The following is a 12,149-nucleotide window of genomic DNA, read 5'->3' on the forward strand; positions in this document are numbered from 1 at the left end:
AGGCCGATTCTTCAACAGTGAACTCACATTCATTTGCTGTATTTTGCTGCACTCATTTCTGGGAATTCTTAGAGGCTATTTGAGAGGGCTTTAAAGAGGGCTTTGACTTCGTGCTTCAGTGTGGGCAAACGTTATTGTCCACTGTATGTCTTTGTCCCAAGTGTTGAATATTGAGTCTCATTCCTTCATCTGGCAATGACGTTCGCTTCAATTATTTGTTTTGATAAAATCGTTCCAGCGCATCACTTCCTGTGATAATAAGAAAGAATCAGTGATGCATGTTAGTTTTTTATATTTATTTTCAGTATAACTTTCCATGCATGATGAAAGAGGCAGGAGGAGTTATCTTTCCACTTGAGTAAGATTAACCATTTGTTAAAAAGGGGACATGTGCCCTTTCCCTCCTTCTGAAATGACCTAATTAACTGGTTTTCCCCCACGTATTACATTATATCTGTCAGAAATAAGTCGGTTTTAATTAACAATCGCATGAGTAATCTCTCGATTATCCGGATTAATAGTGCAAGGCTCTGTCAGATAAGGTCAAAATCCGGATGAAGTAAAAAAATGAAAATGCTCTACAAGCGTACTATGGCATCTCCATACCCTTACCCCCCCTGCTTAGCCAATGCCCATAACCATAAACACTCAGTATGTTCATAAACAGCGGGTTTTCATACTTTAGGTTGAAAATTAATCCGCTTATTTTCACCATATTCCCTTAGGACAAGGCAGGACCACACATAGAACACTCCACTACACAGGCATAGCAGGACCTGAAATGCTGCAGCCACCGGAACTAAAGCCACGTTCTTGGGGAAAAGCAGCCCATATCTTCAACACACAAACAATTTAGCCAAGCAACTGATAACCCGCAACTATACAAAGAGGGAATCGCCCTTTGTTACCGAGTGCATTGATACTTTTGGAGGTCGCCGATTAGAGAATGTGTTTGTGAAGCTGTGGCCATAAGCCATTAGAAACGCAAAACTTCCCCAATGACTGTAATGGTGTTCCATTGAACTGTATTGTTTTTTTTATATTGGGAGTTTCCCAGTCTCTAGTCTGCAATTATTTATTGAGATACATTCTCGGACTGTAAATATGTCTCATGTCTCTGTTTTAAGATCATCGTCACCTGATATATAAGCTATCTTTATGCTCCTGACAAAAGTGGGTGTTGCTCCTGGTAGGCTTTATTTATTTTTCATGTCTTTTAACTAATGGAAGGGAGTAGATTTGTAATGTAGTATGTTAAATCTTATAAAAGTGGTTCAGTGGGAAGCTTACGTCTCTCTCTCTCTCTCTCTCTCTCTCTCTCTCTCTCTCTCTCTCTTCTCTCTCTCTGTGTGTGTGTGTATCATGCTTTCCCAGCGCATGAAGGCTCTACAAACGTTAATAATTCGTTTGGCCTGAAATGTGGGATGCTTAAATCATTTTGCTCGTCCACGCGAACTCTGAGGTTTAAGTGAGCGCGTATATTGGATCTCTCTTGCTATTTTCGTTACGTTGACTCTGTTCTATTATTATATTTTACATACTCTTTTCTTTTATAATATTCAACATTCAGTTGCGCAATTGGAACATCAAATGTTGAAGCGAAAACCACAAAACAATTCTCCTCGTATTTCAGTCATTTCCTTATATTTTTATCTATTACTTTATTCATTGTACGTTTTTATAACTGATCTCATCTCTCTGTATTTCTAGTTACGTTCTGTTGCTTCTTTCAAATGAACACCATAATATTCTTTGGAAGCATGAATTTTATTCAGTGACCCCTGTAGGCTTGTTCCATATAAACGGGACTCATCTTTGTAATAATAATAATAATAATAATAATAATAATAATAATAATAATAATAATAATAATATGAAGGAAGGAGACCCTCTCTCAAACATGTTTTGTTAAAGAGGATGGCAGCATCAGTGGAATTGATTTTATATATGGTCTTTTCAGTTCTTCTTATTATTCTCTTCTCATCATGGCTGATATTTGATGATTATTGGCCGATGTTAATACTCTGGTTAAGGAAATGTCTTATAAAAATACTAATTTATTGATAAGACAACTAAAAGTGGCGTATGTCGCCGTAGAGTTTACAAATCTAAGAACATAACGGAATTCCAACGTTTCAAACCGTATCTTCGTTTCATTTTCAAGGAAGGGTGAGCTTGAACTGATTGGAATGTTGTTGTTGTTGTTGTTGTTGTATTAAGCCAACACTTCTTGTTGGCACGGGCCTTTCCCTTGTTCGGCCCGTAGGTGATCTGAAAAGATTCATTAGGTTCATGGTTAGCTTTATGAAATTGGAATATTTTTAGTTTGTAGATAGGAGTAACATGGAAGGATATGGTGTCAGTCAGAGAGGGCCATCATGTAATCCATTATAGTAGAAGTTTTGAAAGAATGTAAGGCTTTCGAATATTAGAGAGCGGGTGCAAGTTGTCCAACCCTTTACTCCCTTGGGTCCCTGCAGGAGGATTTCAGTGGTAGGTAAAGTTTAAAGAATGATAGTGGATGATGTGGATAGAGCCTTAGAGTGAGGGGATGTGATGAGGGGGGTTGATGTCACTTTTAGTTTATTTACCTTGGTGGAGGTAGGTTATAGAACATCTGGGCATGCTCTTCTAAGTTTTCAATGATTGTCTTTGTGACTGTGGCAGCTGCATGCTCAGCATCTTGTGCAATTAATTCAATTTGTGCTGCACCTCTTAGCTGTGCTGTTTCTCTGCATTCCAGCAGGTAGTGAAGGAGTGGTTGCTGTGTTTCTTCTTGACAGTGTTCACATGGTCTGACACTGTTTTCCACGATTTTTTTTCCCCCCCCCCCCCCCCCCCCAAAGCCCAAAAAGGCCCGGCTTTATAATCCTAGCCTGAGTCGTGGATGATCCAAGCAAGTTTTCTTGGTGGGTGCCTGTCTATGGGAGGAGGCACTAGATCAGTCGATGTCTTATACCATCTGGCAGACGGTGAGTTCTTTTCTACCCACTCACGATGGTCTTTTAGCAAGTTTTCTTTGCAAAGTGGTTTCATTGCATTCTTGATTTGATGCAGTGCAGGTTGTATATGTATTTGCACTCTGTCAGTGTGTTTTGTACTTTTGGCTAGCTCATCAGCCCTCTCGTTGCCTGGAATTCCTATGTGACTGGGTATCCAGTTTAAGAAGACAGGTCTTCCTCTTTCGCTGTGCTGGTGCAGCAGTGTTTTTATTCCAGCCAGCAGTGCCTTGTTTTCTTTATTTTTCTGTTGTTGCAGGGCTTGCATTGAGGACTTTGAGTCCGTGTGGATGATTACAGGCCCTTCTTCATTCTCCAGTGAGTACAGCAGTGCCTGTCTTATTGCTGTTAACTCTGTCTGCATAGTGGAGGCGTGGTTGGAGGTCCTCCAGCAGGCTGTGAAGTTTCTTGAATATACTGCAGCTCCCGTAGTTTGATTCTCAGGATCTACAGTGCCATCGGTGTAGTATGTTTGTGCCCCTGTGGTCTCAGTGTTTCTGATTGCTTCATAGGCTGCCGCTCTTAGTTCTTCTCTTGTGCAGTCTTCTTTTGCTCTTGGCAGGCTTGTGTATTTATTTATTGCAGTGTCCTTCTTCCAGGGTGGTAGTTGTTGTGTGCCCTGTGTTGTGTCTGGACCTAGCTGCAGCAGTGTCTCTGCCATGCCTAGACTCTTACCATAGGAACTTAAACTTTGAATATCTGGGTGTTTAGCAAATTCCTCTCTGGCTCTTTTCCTCGAGATGGAGTCTCTTTCTGAGAGGAACATCTTGGCCATTGTGCTTGCATTTCGCTGGGCAATCCTATCCTCTAGTTTTGGCAAGTTAGTTTCAAGCCTGAGGTTGCACAGCCTTGTCCATGTGGGTGCTCCTAGCATGAGCCTCATTGCATTGTTTTGAATGACCTCCAGTGATTCTTTTTGAGCCTCTGTCAGCCTCATCAGAGTGGGGGCAGCATAGTCCACCAATGTTCTGGTGCAGGCTAGGTAGTACTTCCTTTGTATGTGTTCATTTGCTCCCTCCTTCAGGGATGACATGTATCTCATGGCGGCCAGTCTTGCATTTGCTCTTTCTCTCAAGTACTTGATTTCCTCCTTGAAAGTTAGCTGCTGGTCTATGACAACTCCCAAGTACATGTAGCTGTCTACCCATTCTATGGGCTCAGCTCCTATTGTCAGTGGTTGCAGCGGTCTGTGGGCTTTTATTGTCATGGCCTTTGTTTTATTTATGTTTATTTTAAGGCCTAGCTCATTTGATTTATTGTTGATGTCATTGAGTGCCCTTTGCATTCTGGGCACTTTAACAGCTCCTCTTGCTACTACACACACATCATCGGCATAGATGAAGATTTCTACGCCTTCTGGAAGCTGCAGGGAGACTATATTCTCCATTAGTATGTATAATAGAAATGGACTCAGAATTCCTCCATGAGGGGTGCCATTTTCCAAGTCGTGGAAAGTAGACATCGCTCCTTGGAATTTTACTCTGGCCTGCCTTCCCAGTACGTAGTTTTTTGTCCAGGCTAGTAAGTGTCCTTGGACTCCCTTCCTTATTACTGATTGAAGTATTGCTGCTGGACTGGCTAGTTCAAAAGTCTTTCCAAAATCTATGAAGACTACTGTGGCCTTCTTCTGATTTATGTAGCTGAGAACATGTTATGCACTCTGTAGTTCCGACTCCCTCCTGATATGCATATAGCTGCTTGTGTAGTAAACCAATCTTGTACTTCATTCTATTTAGTACCATTTTTTCTCCAGTTTTCTCAATGCATGACACCAATGCGATTGGTCTTGGGTTCTCTGGATCTTTAGGTTTGGGGATTGGCTGCGTGTCCTGCAGCCGCCAGGTTTGTGGTCTTGTGTGTTCGATGTGTGTTTGGTTTAGGATTCTCAGAAAGGCTGTTTCTCCTGCAGGACCCATTTTACTGATCATGGTGTATGTTATCCTGTCTGCTCCTGGTGCTGTGTCTCTGCCAACTTTAAAAACTGCTTTCAGTTCCTCTACTGTGTAAGGGGTGTCAGTATCATCTGGTCTGTGGCAGGCCGCATCGATCTCCTCCCATCTAATCGGTACTAGTTGATCCTGAATTCTTGTTTCAGGGGAGAGGTTACCTGAGCTGGTCCTATTGGCGAAGGATGTTGCCAGTCTTTCCGCTTCTTCTAGTGGGTGAGGGTGAGTTGCTACGGGTGTTCTCTTCTTTCTGGCTACTCTGTTCAGCCACTTCCATGGCTCTGAGAGAGATGTGTACTGTGATAGTTTTGTACACCATTCCATCCACTTTTCAATTCTTATTTCTTGCAGCTGCTGTTGAACATCATTTTTGATTGCTTGTAGTAGTTCCCTGTTTTCTGTTGTCCTTCTTTTCCTGTAGTTTTTTGTTACCCTGTTCAGTAGGGTTTTCAGTCTTCTTACTTCTGGGCAGTAGTACCAGGAGTCTTTGTAGGTGTGATCTCTTCTTCCTACTCTCATGGGCATTGCCCTGTTTGCAGCATTGTGTAGTTCCTCGCTGGCCGAGTGGTTTTCGAGCTGGGCTGCCAATTAGGTGGTCCGAGGTTCGATTCTCGGCTAGGCCAACGCGGAATCAGAGAAATTTATTTCTGGTGATAGAAGTTCATTTCTCGATATAGTGTGGTTCGGATCCCACAATAAGCTGTAGGTCCCGTTGCTAGGTGACCAAATGGTTCCTAGCCACGTAAAAATATCTAATCCTTCGGGCCAGCCCTAGGAGAGCTGTTAATCAGCTCAGTGGTCTGGTAAAACTAAGATATGCTTAACTTTTTGCAGCATTGTGTATAGCCTCAACTAGATCTTTTTCTAGCTGATCTATGTCTTCTGAAGGTTTGTATTGGGCTGCCCACTCTTCGAGGGCTAGACGAAATACAACCCAGTCTGCTAGGTCTTGGTTCCATGTCGGAGGAAGTGGCGGTATTGGAGGTAGTTGCTGCATCTCCAACTCTGTTACTGTGGCAAAGTGATCACTTACTAGTGTCGTGTGCACTTGCCACCTTGTTAGGTGTCTGATTGTTGTTGTGGCAAATGTCAAATCTAGTCTGCCTCCTCTTAAGTGTGTTAGGTTGCCCTGAGTTGAGTAGTGAGACTCCTTCAAACTCATCTAGAGAGAATGCTATGTGCTCTCCAGGTTGGTTTGTGGTTGATGGGGATGATAGCAGAGGGTGATGTGCGTTGAAGTCCCCACATATAATTGTTGGTGAATCTGCTGCATGTGCGAAGAGCTGTGTGAGCTGTAGTTCTCCTGGTTCTTCTCTATGTATTTTTCTATATATGTTGTATATATCTATCCTCTGGTTAGCAGTGTGATTCTCACTTCTAGGGTTTCCACATTGTTGCCACAGGGGATTGGGTTGTGTGTTCTCACTGTTGGGATTGTTTTCTTGACGAGAATTGCCAATCCTCTGTCCGTGCCTACGCATGGGGTTGTGTAGACATTATATCCAGTTATTCTGAATTTTGTCCCCGTTGTTAGCATGGTTTCTTGAAGTAGAATGATGTCCACATTTTCTGTTTTGCAGACTGCAATTAGTGTAGCTGCCTTTGTCCTTATTCCACCAGCATTCCAGTTGATGATTTTCAGCATGATTGGTATGTTGAGGAGAACTGTCCTGGGTCTCTTGGTGCGTAAGTTTTTCCTGTTTCACCTGTCATGCATTCAGTGACTGATGGTGATGATGTTGGATGAATTGAGAGGGGTGTGGGTTATTGGGTCAGAGGATGTGGAAGGTGAGGGGTTGAGGGTGGATGTGGAAGGTAGGGGGGTTTGAGGAGTGGGGTTTGCTGCAGCTTGGGTCGCTGCCTCCTGGGGGAGGGGGACTTGGAAGCTCCTCTAATGAAGCTCTTTAGAAGTACTTCTATGCACTCTTGTACGGTTTCCGCGTTGATGTCTCCCTTTATGATGCGGTTGGAGAAGCCTGTCAATCTGTCTCATAGATCGATTGTTTTTATGGATATGCTCCTTGACAGTGGTTTAGGTGCCTGAGGACTCGTTTGCTGGGGGGTGGGCCTTCTCGATGTAGACCTGGAGCTGTTTCTTTTTCTGCTGGGTCCTGTTTCCCTCTTGGATTCCTCCAGCTCTTCTCTGGTGTAGAACCTTCTTCTGGGCTGAGGTTTTGGGGCTGCCCGTCCTCTGGATATGCTCCTCTCTTTTCTTGCTTCTTTGGTAGAGCGGCCTCTACTCTTCCCAACCTTTTGGGGCATTCCTAGGCCATGGCAATGTGTGCCTTGCTACAGTTGGGGCACTTTGTTGTTGTAGTCTCCCCTGCTTTCTGTTTCGCAATGCACTCTTCAGTAGGGTGTTTTTTACTGCATATTGCGCAGGTCTCCTGTTTCGCCTGACATTGGCTTTTATGGTGTCCAAATTTTTGGCATTTGAAACACCTTAGTGGTTCTGGGTAGTATGTTTTTACCCCATACCTTCCGAATACTCCTAGGTCAACTCTCTCTGGGATGGTTCCCACGAAAGTGACCAGGACAACTTTGGTAAGGATGCCTTGCTTATTCTTCATTCTCACTGCGGCTGTTACATTGCTTGCGCTGGCCAAGTGACTCTCAAGTGGGTAGCCCTCTACTACTGTCTTATTGATCCACTCTTCTTCTTTGAGCTCCTTGATGGTGATGGCTGTGGTGGTCCTCAGGGTACTTATCGTTTTTTAATCTCTGGACGAGATCGTCCTTTGATTGGAATGGGGTCGTTCGGCGGTATTTATTGTGTCCTGGGTGCTCCATCTGGTGAGAGCTGAGTTTTCATTGGCTGAACAGGGGATTAAGTCCCTGAGTCAAGCCGTCTTCCAGAGGTGGATGCTCGCACTGATCTTCGCGTGCGGATGCTGGAGACTGAGGGGGTAGTATTGGGAAGGTCATTGCCAGTAGACTAGGGCACCACCTGATTGGTCCGTTCGGTCAGCTCTGGGGTGTTGTGGGCGGCGCCCTACGCGCCACCGTCGGGAGGAGTGAAATCTCTTGAGTGGTGTTGAGGCTGGGTCTCTCTTTCCCGATATGTAGGGCCTCCAAGAGACGGAGGCGACGGTGGTCTGCCGCCTTATCGATAATTGCAATATGAGGAATTATGTCCATTCGGGTTATCCTGGTATTGTGGGCGTTTCTTGCATTTTCCAAGAGAATATCCTGCCACGCTCAGGAAGGCGCCATCCATAATCATGCAATGAAACGCGACATACGCCACTTTTAGTTGTCTTATCAATAAATTAGTATTTTTATAAGACATTTCCTTAACCAGAGTATGAACATCGGCCAGCTATTAGCAAATATCAGCCATGATGAGAAGAGAATAATAAGAATTGAAAAGACCATATATAAAATCAATTCCACTGATGCTGCCATCCTCTTTAACAAAATAATAATAATAAGAATATGCTGGAAGTAAACCCTCTTTTAAACATGTTTTATTTAAAGTGATTGCTGCCTCAGCTGCATTAATTATACAGGTTCTTCTCTATTTTTCCAATCATTGCTTTCGCATTGTTGCTTAAACTGGTGAGCAACGCACCGAAGGTTGACATATCTCAAGTAGGTCAAACGATTGGATTTTATTGGTAAAAAAATTTCAGTGGGGGTAGTCAAATTTTCGGGAATATCCCGTAGAGTTTATTGCAGATAGAATTGATGTTAAATTCTATTTCTTTTCTATTCTTTCGATTCTTTCCGGACGTTTCGTCTGAATAAACCTCAGACATCCTCTTGGGCGGAGGTGGGTGAAGGACTGAACTGACAGTAGGCCTTTTTGCTCCCGACCTGCATCCGAAGGAACACTCCAGTAACGGCAAACATCACCATATCGCCGCCCGAAAACGCCCCAATTCAAGAAGAAAATACCACCGAAGACGACATTAATACCATGAATAATACCAGCAGTGACGTCACGCGGCCTTTACCCAATCAAAATGAAGCCCGGCGTGATGATATGCAGCTGAGAAGATCGGCGCGCCTGCTGAGCATGCGATCGGGAGCTGGCTTGAGCCCGCAGCCAGGCAGCAATGAAAAAGCAGCTCCCCACCAACTAGCCAATGAAAAGGCAGCGGCACGACGCCCCCCTCTGCGCCACCGCAATATAAGCAGCTGGACTCACCCTCTCACTTCAGTCCTTCACCCACCCCTGCCCAAGAGGATGTCTGAGGTTTATTCAGACGAAACGTCCGAAAAGAATCGAAAGAATAGAAAAGAAATAGAATTTAACATCAATTCTATCTGCAATAAACTCTACGGGATATACCCGAAAATTTGACTACCCCACTGAAATTTTTACCAATAAAATCCAATCGTTTGACCTAATTGAGATATGTCAACCTTCGGTGCGTTGCTCACCAGTTTAAGCAACAATGAGAAAGCAATAATTAGAAAAATAGCGAAGAACCTGTATAAAATTAATGCAGCTGAGGCAGCAATCACTTTTAATAAAACAAATAATAAGAATAATAATATATTGGAAGGAGACCCTCTTTCAAACAAGTATTATCGAAATATATTGCTGCATCAGCTGCTATTAATTTGTAAAGTCATCTCTATTTCTCTAATAATAGCAGAGAGAAAGCAGTCATTAGAAAAATAGAGACGGCTCTTTACAAATTAAATGCAGCTGATGCAGCAATATCTTTCAATAATAATAATAATAATAATAATAATAATAATATATATATTTTTTTAAAATGAGTAAGTCTCTCTCTCTCTCCTTCCTCCTTCCTTCCTTTCTCTCTCTCTCTCTCTCTCTCTCTCTCTCTCTCTCTCTCTCTCTCTCTCTCTTCACAATGAGGTGCACAGGGTGCCACGGAAGTGGTGACACCCTTCGGTGCCGGAGGGCAGGATGCTGCTATTTTTAGACAGCTTTCATTTCCCGGTCCTAATCCGCTGGACGAGGAAACCTTTTAGAGCCACTACCTCGCTAATTTCATGTCATTTTTCCCGGATTTGTGCTTCATTTTACAGCGCACCTTACTTTATAAATGGTCGTGGGTGGTGCGCTTTAGTCAATCAGTTATTTTCGAAGGTTATTCTTCATTAGTCTTGTTTTGTTTCAGAGAATGTGCATTACATTTTGTTCTCGTTTGAAAAGGGCAAGAATAATCAATGTGGCTTAAAAGAGAATCCTTCATATTTCTTCCAAGTATGGAACAAATATTGCATTGGATTATGCCAAAATCGTCACGGATTCTGAAATATACCTGTCATTAGTTCAGATTTTTCCTCGAAATGTTTTGAAAACAACTCATGTTTGATTTAGCCTTGACCGTCACTTATTTAGCAAAAAGGTAAATTATAAATAAACAAGAAAAGGGGAATGAATACCTTTCCTCCATTTAACTCCGTTCTCAAATGAAGGAAGATTGAACAGAAATCCAGATTCTGGTTCGCAACTTTCCATTGACCTAGTGACCTTAGAAGGGAATTTTCCATTGACCTAGTGACATTAGAAGGGAATTTTCCATTGACCTAGTGACCTTAGAAGGGAATTTTCCATTGACCTAGTGATCTTAGAAGGGAATTTTCCATTGACCTAGTGACCTTAGAAGGGAATTTTCCATTGACCTAGTAACTATAGAAGGGAATTTTCCATTGACCTAGTAACCTTAGAAGGGAATTTTCCATTGACGCAGTGATATTGGAAGGGAATTAGTGACCTTGAAAGAGATTTGTCCATTGACCCAATGACCTTGGAAGGGAATTTTCCACTGACCTAGTGACCTTAGAAGGTTATTTTCCATTAACCTAGTCACCATGGAATGGAATTTCCATTTGACCTAGTGACCTTAAAATTGAATTTTCCATTGACCTAGTGACATTAGAATGGAATTTTACATTGACCAAATGACCTTAGAATGGAATTTTCCTTTGACCTAGTGACCTTGGCTGGTTATTTTCCACTGACCTAATGACCTTAGAAGGGAATTTTCCACTAAGCTAGTGTCTTTGGAAGGAAATTTATCCTTTGATTTAGTGACCTTGGTAGGGAATGATCCATTTCACATCCAGGTTTTAGAAGGGAATTTCCTGTTTGGTTTTTCCCTTCATGGACGGACCCTCTTACATGTCTATGTTTGTTTTTCTTTTCTATGTAGTGAAATTGCCCACTCAGTTGAAACCGTGTGGTAGAAATGGTAACAAGAACAAGTTTAAAAACGTAAAATCTGGGCTAATTCACTCCCCTTCTCGTACATGTAATTTATCGTAGACAGCAAACATTGTGTGTGTGTGTGTATGTGCGTGTGTGTGTGCATGTGTAATCGGTATAGATCAGCATCTCTTTAATGTTAATTCGTAATAGCTGTCACCTAGCTTCTGATTGGACATTGGCCAACCAGTTACGTGGTGCGGTGAGTGGGCCTGAATATAACTTAGATTTAGAAATTAAACGAAAAGAGAGAGAAAAAGAGGACAGTCGATGCATAAAACGTATACGTACTTGTTTTATGATAGGTGACCTCATCAGCAAAGGGCGCAGGCTTTGCAATGGTATAATTAGCTGCACGGGAGTGTTAGCTTAATGATAGCTGCACTCTGGTAGTATTATGTTCTACTTAACTACACCGAAGTATTAGCCGAAAGTTAGCTTTACAGATAGTGTTAGGTGATAGTTATATGATTAGTATTAGCTGAGAGTTGGCTGCACGGGTAATGTTAGCTGATTGTTAGTAGAGATAGTACTACCTCATAGATAAGTGCACGGATAGTATTAGCTATTAGTTAGCTGTGAATGCCATGTGGGCATTGAAATAAAGTGTAATTTCATTCCCTCCCTGAAATCAGGTCAGTGACTACCATGATACCCTCGCATGACAAATTGAAGAGATGAAGCAGCAGTTAATTTTGGGTAATATTTAATGACCCAGTGTTCCCCTAATATTGACGTGATTTGGACAGTTTTGGGCAATTTATTTCTAAGTGATTTATAGCAGAGATTATTGAGTGCTTGCTCGTTTCATGGTCCCAACATCAAACCTTGAAATGAGAGAATATTAGCTGGATGGTTGTCATTTCTTTTTGCTGTTGTCGCTATGTCCCATTGTAAGTTCATGCCACATTGTCCATTTGTTCGAATGATACGATTTAAAGGTGGTTTTATACCTGTTATATATATATATATATATATATATATATATATACTATATATATATTATATATATCACCC

This window comes from Macrobrachium nipponense, chromosome 7 (assembly GCF_015104395.2).
Source record: "Macrobrachium nipponense isolate FS-2020 chromosome 7, ASM1510439v2, whole genome shotgun sequence".
NCBI classification, from domain to species: domain Eukaryota; kingdom Metazoa; phylum Arthropoda; class Malacostraca; order Decapoda; family Palaemonidae; genus Macrobrachium; species Macrobrachium nipponense.